Raw genomic sequence first — 13004 nt, 5'->3', positions numbered from 1 at the left:
GGTAACTCATTGAAACCAGCAGACTGTGTAACCTGGTAACTCATTGAAACCAGCAGACTGTGTAACCTGGTAACTCATTGAAACCAGCAGACTGTGTAACCTGGTAACTCATTGAAACCAGCAGACTGTGTAACCTGGTAACTCATTGAAACCAGCAGACTGTGTAACCTGGTAACTCATTGAAACCAGCAGACTGTGTAACCTGGTAACTCATTGAAACCAGCAGACTGTGTAACCTGGTAACTCATTGAAACCAGCAGACTGTGTAACCTGGTAACTCATTGAAACCAGCAGACTGTGTAACCTGGTAACTCATTGAAACCAGCAGACTGTGTAACCTGGTAACTCATTGAAACCAGCAGACTGTGTAACCTGGTAACTCATTGAAACCAGCAGACTGTGTAACCTGGTAACTCATTGAAACCAGCAGACTGTGTAACCTGGTAACCCATTGAAACCAGCAGACTGTGTAACCTGGTAACTCATTGAAACCAGCAGACTGTGTAACCTGGTAACCCATTGAAACCAGCAGACTGTGTAACCTGGTAACCCATTGAAACCAGCAGACTGTGTAACCTGGTAACTCATTGAAACCAGCAGACTGTGTAACCTGGTAACCCATTGAAACCAGCAGACTGTGTAACCTGGTTCAGTATGAAGGAAAGAAGAGATTTGCAGGAATAGTATGTCAGCAGTGTCTCATATCCTCCTCTTCCTCCTCTCTTCAATATCCTCCCTCCTCTTCTCCTCAACCTCCTCTCTCCTCTCTTCAATATCCTCTCCCCCCTCTCTTCAACCCCCTCTCCACTCCACAGTGTAGCCCTACCCAGTCCAGTCCACTGTAGCCCTACCCAGTCCAGTCCACTGTAGCCCTACCCAGCCCACCCCACTGTAGCCCTACCCAGCCCAGCCCACTGTAGCCCTACCCAGCCCAGCCCACTGTAGCCCTACCCAGTCCAGTCCACTGTAGCCCTACCCAGCCCAGCCCACTGTAGCCCTACCCAGTCCAGTCCACTGTAGCCCTACCCAGTCCAGTCCACTGTAGCCCTACCCAGTCCACTGTAGCCCTACCCAGCCCAGTCCACTGTAGCCCTACCCAGTCCACTGTAGCCCTACCCAGCCCACTGTAGCCCTACCCAGCCCACTGTAGCCCTACCCAGCCCACTGTAGCTCTACCCAGCCCACTGTAGCCCTACCCAGCCCACTGTAGCCCTACCCAGCCCAGTCCACTGTAGCCCTACCCAGCCCACTGTAGCCCTACCCAGCCCAGTCCACTGTAGCCCTACCCAGCCCAGCCCACTGTAGCCCTACCCAGCCCACTGTAGCCCTACCCAGCCCACTGTAGCCCTACCCAGCCCAGCCCACTGTAGCCCTACCCAGCCCAGCCCACTGTAGCCCTACCCAGCCCAGCCCAGTGTAGCCCTACCTAGCCCAGTCCAGTGTAGCCCTACCCAGCCCACTGTAGCCCTACCCAACCCAGTCCAGTGTAGCCCTACCCAGCCCAGTCCACTGTAGCCCTACCCAGCCCAGTCCAGCGTAGCCCTACCCAGCCCAGCCCAGCGTAGCCCTACCCAGCCCAGCCCAGCGTAGCCCTACCCAGTCCAGTCCAGTGTAGCCCTACCCAGGTACCCATCACTAGCCATATAGCTGGTACCACTCCACAGAGAAATCATGTCCTATCACAGACAGACAGAGACATCATGTCCTACCACAGACAGACAGAAAATATCACCATCCACCAGGGATGACCAATGACATGCCAGTTTGGAGTCAGTGAATAGCCAGCTCCAGCAGTCCTCTCTGTCAGTCGCCCTCTCCTCTGTGTCAGGACAGGAGCAGTTTAGAGTCAGTGGATAGTAAAGCTCCAGCAGTCCTCTCTCTCAGTCGCCCTCTCCTCTGTGTCAGGACAGGAGCAGTTTAGAGTCAGTGGATAGTAAAGCTCCAGCAGTCCTCTCTCTCAGTCGCCCTCTCCTCTGTGTCAGGACAGGAGCAGTTTGGAGTCAGTGGATAGTAAAGCTCCAGCAGTCCTCTCTCTCAGTCGCCCTCTCCTCTGTGTCAGGACAGGAGCAGTTTGGAGTCAGTGGATAGTAAAGCTCCAGCAGTCCTCTCTGTCAGTCGCCCTCTCCTCTGTGTCAGGACAGGAGCAGTTTGGAGTCAGTGGATAGTAAAGCTCCAGCAGTCCTCTCTGTCAGTCGCCCTCTCCTCTGTGGCAGGACAGGAACAGTTGACAGTCAGTCAGTGTGTGTGGGGGGGGGGGGGTTTATATATATTAGGCAGACTTCCAGGACCAGAGAGAGAGCGAATGCAGACTAAGGGACCTTCAAGGGACTGGGAGAAACGGTATGTGTTTCTCTGGAGGTAGAGAGGGACTGGGGAACTGGTAAACAGACTGGAGAAGTCTTGAAGTGCCAACTCAGATAGGATCTCATGTGGCTCACAGAGTTACGGTAACATTTTGTTCTGGCTCCAGATGGTAGGAGAAGGACATCAAAAAAACATGACTTTGCTTTCTGAGATAAATACAACAATCTCATCAAACCAAATAAATTGCAGTATGTTTGGAGCAAAACGATGAACGTAAAACCCATAAAAGATAATTAGTAGACTAAAGAGAGAGTGTTTTGAAAGAATGCCCAGAAATTGTATCTGCTGAATTCAATCCGGAGCTCAGCTTGGCTTGATGAAATCTCTCTCTGTGAACTAGTCTTCCTGTTCAGAAGACCTCTATGAGCTCAACACTAAAACACCTGATACACAGACAGGCATTGGCTTACATACCCTGGCTACTCACAAGTAGTGCACTATGTGGGGGAAACTTGGGACGCACACCTAAAAAGTCAGACAGACACGCCTTTCAGCCTTGTGTCTATGCAGGGAAAATGTCTGGTTTTAGGTAGAAATAAATGTCTGTTTCCATTGGAGAGCTGAGTTGGAACACTTCCTTCCATTGGAGAGCTGAGTTGGAACACTTCCTTCCATTGGAGAGCTGAGTTGGAACACTTCCTTCCATTGGAGAGCTGAGTTGGAACACTTCCTTCCATTGGAGAGCTGAGTTGGAACACTTCCTTCCATTGGAGAGCTGAGTTGGAACACTTCCTTCCATTGGAGAGCTGAGTCGGAACACTTCCTTCCATTGGAGAGCTGAGTTGGAACACTTCCTTCCATTGGAGAGCTGAGTTGGAACACTTCCTTCCATTGGAGAGCTGAGTTGGAACACTTCCTTCCATTGGAGAGCTGAGTTGGAACACTTCCTTCCATTGGAGAGCTGAGTCGGAACACTTCCTTCCATTGGAGAGCTGAGTTGGAACACTTCCTTCCATTGGAGAGCTGAGTTGGAACACTTCCTTCCATTGGAGAGCTGAGTCGGAACACTTCCTTCCATTGGAGAGCTGAGTTGGAACACTTCCTTCCATTGGAGAGGTGAGTTGGCACTTCCTTCCGTGGGGCTGAGTTGGAACACTTCCTTCCATTGGAGAGCTGAGTTGGAACACTTCCTTCCGTGGAGAGCTGAGTTGGAACACTTCCTTCCGTGCAGACCCTGACGTTGGATACACTGTCAGCGTCCATTGAGGTTGATGTCTGGACACTTCCGTCCATTGAGAAGAGTCTGTATGTGGGCACACGTGATGCGTCTGGTCCTTGTGCCAGGCTGTACAGGTGGAACACTCATGACATTGGGATCTCAGCTGCAACACTTCCTTCCATCGGAGACAGGTGATGTTGGCACGTCGCTTCCAGGGGGAGGTGGGTGGAAGCCTTACACTATCCATTGCAGAGCTGAGTTGGTACTGTTCCGTCGCTATGGGGAGGCTGGGTCGGAAGCCTTACACTATCCACAGAGACAGGTGAATGTTCAGTAGCTAGGGGGAGGTGGGTGGAGGCCTTACACAATTCCATTGGCAGAGCTAGAGTTGGAACCTTCCTTCCAGTGGAGAGACTAGGGGGAGGTGGGTGGAGTCCTGGAACACTATCCTTACATTGACAGAGGGAGATGTTCAGTAGCTAGGGGGAGGTGGGTGGAAGCCTTACACATTCCACTGACAGAGGAGATGTTCAGTAGCTAGGGGGAGGTGGGTGGAAGCCTTCCATCAGTCCACCCTGACAGGTGTAATGTTCAGTAGTCTAGGGGGAGGTGGGTGGATGCCTAACACAATCCGTAGAGACAGAGGAATGTTCAGTAGCTAGGGGGACGTGTGCGGCTGGTTTGCCTGACACAGGTCCACAGAGAGGGAATGTTCAGTAGCTAGGGGGAGGTGGGTGGACAGCCTAACACAATCCACGGAGACAGGTGAATGTTCAGTAGCTAGGGGGAGGTGGGTGGAAGCCTAACACAATCCACAGACAGAGGGTATGTTCAGTAGCTAGGGGGAGGTGGGTGGAAGCCTAACACAATCCACAGACAGAGGGAATGTTCAGTAGCTAGGGGGAGGTGGGTGGAGGCCTAACACAATCCACAGACAGAGGGAATGTTCAGTAGCTAGGGGGAGGTGGGTGGAAGCCTAACACAATCCACAGAGACAGGGAATGTTCAGTAGCTAGGGGGAGGTGGGTGCAAGCCTAACACAATCCACAGAGACAGGGAATGTTCAGTAGCTAGGGGGAGGTGGGTGGAAGCCTAACACAATCCACAGAGACAGGGAATGTTCAGTAGCTAGGGGGAGGTGGGTGGAAGCCTGACATACACACACCCCTCCCCCCTGACTAGCTGGGTTGTATAGTAATATGTGGTGGATCTGTTCTCTGCATCATGCTCAGTGGGGTTTCACTGTCAGAGAGGAGATAGGAGCCAGCATCAAGCTGATCTTCATTTAGACTCTGTAGCTGTTGGCAGGGTGAGGGGTGACCGTCTCACAGTATGTCAGACAGACAGGCAGGCAGGCAGACAGAGAGACAGAGAGAGAGCGAGAACACAAGAGAGCGAGAGAGAGAACACAAGAGAGCGAGAGAGCGAGAGAGAGCGCGAGAGAGAGCAAACACAAGAGAGCGAGAACACAAGAGAGCGAGAGAGAGCAAACACAAGAGAGCGAGAACACAAGAGAGCGAGAACACAAGAGAGCGAGAGAGAGAGAACACAAGAGAGCGAGAGAGAGCGCGAGAGAGAGCAAACAAGAGAGCGAGAGAGTGTGTGTGTAAATATGGTGTGTGGGTGGGGTGCTCCAGGAGTTGCCCTTTAAAAGGTTCTTCTCCTCCCCCCCCCCCCCCCCGCCCACCCCTTTCTTTCACATCACCCAGTGACAACACATCAGGGGGGCGTCGTCCCCTCCTCACCCTCTCATAGCAGACTCTCTGGGGAAAATACTAATTACCCCTCTATCCAACACACACACACACAAATTGATTGAGAGTAGGGCCATTTAGTCGACGGGTCAACGGGCTGTTGGTCAACTGAGATTTCTTTAGCAGAACAGTAGTAAAAATATATATAATAATATCATGGTGTACAAGACGCCTGTCTGATTGGACTGATCCATTGTGGATGCCGTGGGGATGGAACAGTCCATCACTAAGACATGTGCTACTGAAATTCTATATGGTTACATTACATCAGAACAATGGTGCAACACTAATAAAAATAGTCTTTTATCACAAATGCGCTTGGATAGCGGTCGCTGTCCGCGGTTCTGAAACATCAGTGCACTGTTGAATTGGAGCCTTTTCCTAGACCATGTTGCTATGTGGATGATAGCAGAGTTAACCAGCATGGTGGTGTTGAGAACAATGTGGCGGAGACAGCAGTGGAGTGAGGAGACGAGGAAACAGCACTTCCTCCTCAATTTTGTTAAACAATTAAAAGGCAAGGAAACGCCAACTTAATTAGGTCTATAATCAATAGCCTAACTGTTAAATGTGCCTGGCTTTAATAAATCATCCATTTATACACTACATATACACAAAAGTATGTGGACACCCGTTCAAATTAGTGGATTTCGGCTATTTCGACCACACCCATTGCTGACTGGGGTATAATATCGAACACACCGCCATGCAATCTCCATAGACAAACATCGGCAGTCGAATGGCATTACTGAAGAGGTCCGTGACTTTCAACGTGGCGCCGTCATAGGAAGCCACCTTTCCAATAAGTCAGTACGTCAAATGTCTGCCCTACTAGAGCTTCCCCAGTCAACTGTAAGTGCTGTTATTGTAAAGTGTAAACATCTAGGAGCAACAACGGCTCAGCTGCGAAGTGGTAGGCCACACAAACTCACAGAATGGGACTGCAGAGTGTTGAAGCACGTAAAAATCGTCTGTCCTCGGTTGCAGCACTCACTACTAAGTTCCAAACTGCCTCTGGAAGCAACGTCAGCACAAAAACTGTTTGTTCGGAAGCTTCATGAAATGGGTTTCCATGGCCGAACTGCCGCACACAAGCCTAAGATCACCATGCGCAATGCCAAGAGTCGGCTGGAGTGGTATAAAGCTCGCCGCCATTGGACTCTGGAGCAGTGGAAACACGTTCTCTGGAGTGATGGATCACGCTTCACCATCTGACAGTCCAACAGACGTATCTGGGTTTGGGGGATGCCAGGAGAACGCTACCTTCCCGAATGCTTAGTGCCAACTGTAAAGTTTAGCGGCGGAGGAATAAATGTTCTGGGGCTGTTTTTCATGGTTTGGACGCCTTATTTCCAGTGAAGAGAAATCTTAATGTTACAGTATACAATGACATTCTAGACGATTCTGTACTTCCAACTTTGTGGCAACAGTTTGGGGAAGGCCCTTTCCTGTTTCAGCATGACAACGCCCCCCGTGCACAAAGCAGAAATGGTTTGTTGAGATCGGTGTGGAAAAACTTGACTGGCATGCACAGAGCCCTGACCTCAACCCCATTGAACACCTTTGGGATGAATTGGAACACTGACTGTGAGCCGGACATCAGTGCCCGACCTCACAAATGCTTCAGGCTGAACAGAATCAATTCCTCGCCAGCAATGTTCCAACATCTAGTGGAAAGCCTTCCCAGAAGATTACAGGCTGTTATAGCAGCGAAGGGGGGGGGACCAACTCCATATTAAAGCCCAGGATTATGGAATGAGATGTTCGACGAGCAGGTGTCCACATACTTTTGGTCATGTTTGAGTGTTTGTTTAATAGCCTACTGATTCCGCGAGCACCAAGCCTCAAGCAACCACAATGTCAAATAAACAATTTCACAAATTCCTCTGTTTCTAATCTTTGCTATACTGTAATAAAGGCTTGTCTGCTACTACTTAGTGTTGTTTACACATCAAAATAACATTTATAATAATAATAACCCTCCCTTTTCTTGATCTCCTTGTTGTTATGATAATTATCACCATCATCATTATAATAATAATAATAAATGTCATTATCATTAGTAGGCTTAGTATGGCGGTCTTGTATAACCACCATCAAGAGAGCATCCTGTTGAGTCTTAAAACCAGAAGTCAGGCTTATATTTCAATACTTATATAGGCTACTGGCTACTGTATCAATCAACCATTCATCCGTTCATGTCATCACACAGCATACGGGGCAGCAGGTAGCCTAGTGGTTAGAGCGTTGGACTAGTAACCAGCAGGTAGTCTAGTGGTTAGAGCGTTGGGCCAGTAACCAGCAGGTAGTCTAGTGGTTAGAGCGTTGGGCCAGTAACCAGCAGGTAGCCTAGTGGTTAGAGCGTTGAGCCAGTAACCAGCAGGTAGCCTAGTGGTTAGAGCTTTGGGTCAGTAACCAGCAGGTAGTCTAGTGGTTAGAGCGTTGGGCCAGTAACCAGCAGGTAGCCTAGTGGTTAGAGCGTTGGACTAGTAACCAGCAGGTAGCCTAGTGGTTAGAGCGTTGGACTAGTAACCAGCAGGTATCCTAGTGGTTAGAGCGTTGGGCCAGTAACCAGCAGGTAGCCTCGTGGTTAGAGCGTTGGACTAGTAACCAGCAGGTAGTCTAGTGGTTAGAGCGTTGGACTAGTAACCGGCAGGTAGTCTAGTGGTTAGAGCGTTGGGCCAGTAACCAGCATGTAGCCTAGTGGTTAGAGCGTTGGGCCAGTAACCGAAAGGTTGCAAGATCAAATCCCAGAGCCGACAAGGTAAAAACCTGTTGTTCTGCCCCTGAACAAGGCAGTTAACCCACTGTTCCCCAGTAAGCCGTCATTGTAAATAAGAATTTGTTCTTAACTGACTTGCCTAGTTAAATAAAAGTTAAATAACAAATAAATATGAGTCATTCATGAATTGAAATGCAATCAACTTGCTGCGCTGTGTTAATAATAGTTTTAAAAGAAAATAAGTCGACCCTTGAATAATTAGCATAAACAATAAATAATAAAGGCTTTACAAAAGCAGAACTCTGGTATGGTATACTCTGATATGGTATACTCTGATATGGTATACTCTGATATGGTATACTCTGATATGGTATGGTATACTCCGATATGGTATACTCCGATATGGTATACTCCGATATGGTATACTCCGATATGGTATACTCCGATATGGTATACTCCGATATGGTATACTCTGATATGGTATACTCTGATATGGTATACTCTGATATGGTATACTCTGGTATGGTATACTCTGGTATGGTATACTCTGGTATGGTATACTCTGGTATGGTATGGTATACTCTGGTATGGTATACTCTGGTATGGTATACTCTGGTATGGTATACTCTGGTATGGTATGGTATACTCTGGTATGGTATGGTATACTCTGGTATGGTATGGTATACTCTGGTATGGTATGGTATACTCTGGTATGGTATGGTATACTCTGGTATGGTATGGTATACTCTGGTATGGTATGGTATACTCTGGTATGGTATGGTATACCCTGGTATGGTATACTCTGGTATGGTATGGTAAGGTATTTTCTACTCTGGTATGGTACGGTATGGTATACTCTGGTATGGTACGGTATGGTATACTCTGGTATGGTATACTCTGGTATGGTATACTCTGGTATGGTATGGTATACTCTGGTATGGTATGGTATACTCTGGTATGGTATGGTATACTCTTGATGGTATACTATGGTATGGTATACTCTGGTATGGTATACTATGGTATGGTATGGTATAGTATACTCTAGTATGGTATCCTCTGGTATGGTATACTCTGGTATGGTATGGTATGGTATACTCTGGTATGATATACTCTGGTATGGTATACTCTGGTATGGTATGCCCTGGTATGGTATACCCTGGTATGGTATACTCTGGTATGGTATACTCTGGTATGGTATACTCTGGTATGGTATGGTATGGTATACTCTGGTTTAATATGGTATACTCTGGTATGGTATACTCTGGTATGGTATACTCTGGTATGGTATGGTATACTCTGGTTTAATATGGTATGGTATACGCTGGTATGGTATACTCTGGTATGGTATGGTATACTCTGGTATGGTATGGTATACTCTGGTATGGTATACTCTGGTATGGTATGGTATACTCTGGTATGGTATGGTATACCCTGGTATGGTATGGTATACTCTGGTATGGTATGGTATACTCTGGTATGGTATGGTATACTCTGGTATGGTATGGTATACTCTGGTATGGTATGGTATACCCTGGTATGGTATACTCTGGTATGGTATGGTATGGTATTGTCTACTCTGGTATGGTACGGTATGGTATACTCTGGTATGGTATGGTATGGTATACTCTGGTATGGTATACTCTGGTATGGTATGGTATACTCTGGTATGGTATGGTATACTCTGGTATGGTATGGTATACTCTTGATGGTATACTATGGTATGGTATACTCTGGTATGGTATACTATGGTATGGTATGGTATAGTATACTCTAGTATGGTATCCTCTGGTATGGTATGGTATACTCTGGTATGATATACTCTGGTATGGTATACTCTGGTATGGTATACCCTGGTATGGTATACCCTGGTATGGTATACCCTGGTATGGTATACTCTGGTATGGTATGGTATGGTATACTCTGGTTTAATATGGTATACTCTGGTATGGTATACTCTGGTATGGTATACTCTGGTATGGTATGGTATACTCTGGTTTAATATGGTATGGTATACTCTGGTATGGTATACTCTGGTATGGTATACTCTGGTTTAATATGGTATGGTATACTCTGGTATGGTATACTCTGGTATGGTATACTCTGGTTTAATATGGTATGGTATACTCTGGTTTAATATGGTATGGTATACTCTGGTTTAATATGGTATGGTATACTCTGGTTTAATATGGTATGGTATACTCTGGTTTAATATGGTATGGTATACTCTGGTTTAATATGGTATGGTATACTCTGGTTTAATATGGTATGGTATACTCTGGTTTAATATGGTATGGTATACTCTGGTTTAATATGGTATGGTATACTCTGGTTTAATATGGTATGGTATACTCTGGTATGGTATACTCTGGTATGGTATACTCTGGTATGGTATACTCTGGCATGGTATATTCTGGTATGGTATGGTATACGCTGGTATGGTATGGTATACTCTGGTATGGTATACTCGGGTATGGTATACTCGGGTATGGTATACTCTGGTATGGTATGGTATGGTATACTCTGGCATGGTATGGTATGGTATACTCTGGCATGGTATGGTCTGGTATACTCTGACATGGTATACTCTGGTATGGTATACTCTGGTATGGTATACTCTGGTATGGTATACTCTGGTATGGTATGGTATGGTATGGTATGGTATGGTATGGTATGGTATACTCTGGTATGGTATGGTATGGTATACTCTGGCATGGTATACTCTGGTATGGTATACTCTGGTATGGTATACTCTGGTATGGTATGGTATGGTATGGTATGGTATACTCTGGTATGGTATGGTATGGTATACTCTGGCATGGTATACTCTGGTATGGTATACTCTGGTATGGTATACTCTGGTATGGTATACTCTGGTATGGTATACTCTGGTATGGTATACTCTGGTACGGTATGGTATACGCTGGTAAGGTATGGTATACACTGGTAAGGTATGGTATACACTGGTATGGTATGCTCTGGTATGGTATGCTCTGGTATGGTATACTCTGGTACTCTGGTATGGTATGGTATACTCTGGTATGGTATACTCTGGTATGGTATAGTATGGTATACTCTGGTATGGTTATCATTTATTTGGTGCTGTTTACATTGTTCCACACGGTCAGAAAAAATATATTGTAATCTAACAGCACCTGTTTGGCACATAACATCCACGCATCGCTGGCTCCTTACCTAATTTTTCTTGACCTCCAGTATTTTCCACAACTAGTCACATTTATTCCTCACATCTGACTTCCCCTACAGCTCCTGAGCCACCAGTAAACATTACCCCGTTTCCAGTTAATTTGTCACGTCCTCTGCATCCATTTTGCCGTCACGTGTCCAGAGTTTGTTATAACCAATTTATTGATGTGATTATGCTACGCTACAGGTCAGGTCCTATTGGTCACGTGCATGTGATGCATACATGTGTCACGTAGAGAGAGCAAGGGTTGAGGGAATGTTTCCCCTAAACAAAAGGAGGGATTTCAGTGACAGAACTTTTCAGTCAGAAATGGCAACATGGACAGCGTGATAAACACTTGAAGTTCTCTGTGGTCGATGCAGCAGGGAGGAGAAACAACGAGTGCTCGTCACACAGTCACTCGCTGTTAAAGAAAATCTGATTAACACAGCAAGCCTGAGCACAATCAAATCAACTGCGGTCGGACTCCCTCTACTCATTTGTGTGTCTTAAATTATTTCATCAAACAGTTCGCTTAAAGCATCAGACAAGCTCAGTGCATATAGTTGATTTGATTAAAACACAGAGGATGTCTCTATATATGGTTGCCTAAGATAGTTTGTTGTTGTTGTCGGGGACAACCCTAGTTGAGAGGAAAGAGATAAACATTTGTTACAGTCATTTCACCAGCGGTCCAACCCTGTTCCGCGTGACACGGCCAGCGGTCCAACCCTGTACCGCGTGACACGGCCAGCGGTCCAACCCTGTTCCGCGTGACACGGCCAGCGGTCCAACCCTGTTCCGCGTGACACGGCCAGCGGTCCAACCCTGTTCCGCGTGACATGGACAGCCATCCAGACATCCGTTCAGACAGACAGAGACATCCGTCCAGACAGACAGAGACATCCGTCCAGACAGACAGAGACATCCGTCCAGACAGACAGAGACATCCGTCCAGACAGACAGAGACATCCGTCCAGACAGACAGAGACATCCAGACAGAGACATCCAGACAGAGACATCCAGACAGAGACATCCAGACAGAGACATCCAGACAGAGACATCCAGACAGAGACATCCAGACAGAGACATCCAGACAGAGACATCCAGACAGAGACATCCAGACAGAGACATCCAGACAGAGACATCCAGACAGAGACATCCAGACAGAGACATCCAGACTCCCCACCACCCGAACACGTCCTCCCAACCCTAATACACTCACTCACCCCTACCTTGGATCCATCTACACTGATGATGCGGTAGCTGTTGCGTGTGGAGTCGTAGAAGTAGGACACGGTGACTGCCTGTTTACTGGCTGGGACCCAGTTCTTCTTGGTGGTCGGGTCAATCTGGAACACATGGGCCCTGGTGGTGAAGATTGGCTGCTCCCTGCACGAGACGAGGAGGAGACGGAGAGGGGGGAGGAGAGAGAAGGAAAGAGGAAAAGAAGAGGAGGAGGAGAGAGAGAGGGAAAGAGGAGGAGGAGAGAGAGAGGGAAAGAGGAGGAGGAGAGAGAGAGGGAAAGAGGAGGAGGAGAGAGAGAGGGAAAGAGGAGGAGGAGAGAGAGAGGGAAAGAGGAGGAGGAGGAGAGAGGGAAAGAGGAGGAGGAGGAGAGAGGGAAAGAGGAGGAGGAGGAGGAGAGAGAGGGGGGAGGAGAGAGGGAAAGAGGAGGAGGAGAGAGAGGGAAAGAGGAGGAGGAGAGAAGGAAAGAGGAGGAGGAGAGAAGGAAAAAGGAGGAGGAGAGAAGGAAAGAGGAGGAGAGAAGGAAAGAGGAGGAGGAGAGAGAGAGAGAGAGGGGGGGGGGCGAGAGAGAGAGGG

At 47.5% G+C, this 13004-nt stretch overlaps 1 protein-coding gene across 2 annotated transcripts in view; it reads right to left on the bottom strand.

Annotated features, from left to right (window-relative positions):
• The window catches only part of LOC129834853 (homer protein homolog 2-like), a 72587-nt gene extending 59990 nt beyond the window's left edge, over nucleotides 1-12597 (bottom strand). Inside the window, exon 1 of one of the 2 annotated variants that reach the window (XM_055900180.1) lies at nucleotides 12413-12597. The gene's annotated coding sequence lies outside the window, so the exon portion shown is untranslated. The remainder of the gene's footprint in view (nucleotides 1-12412) is intronic. The other variant, XM_055900181.1, reaches the window with a different exon arrangement.
• Between the last annotated feature and the right edge of the window lie 407 nt (nucleotides 12598-13004).

The sequence above is a fragment of the Salvelinus fontinalis genome, chromosome 35 (assembly GCF_029448725.1).
Source record: "Salvelinus fontinalis isolate EN_2023a chromosome 35, ASM2944872v1, whole genome shotgun sequence".
In the NCBI taxonomy this organism is placed as follows: domain Eukaryota; kingdom Metazoa; phylum Chordata; class Actinopteri; order Salmoniformes; family Salmonidae; genus Salvelinus; species Salvelinus fontinalis.
The sequence above is the reverse complement of the archived record's forward strand: the minus strand, read 5'-3'. Positions and strand labels throughout refer to the sequence as shown.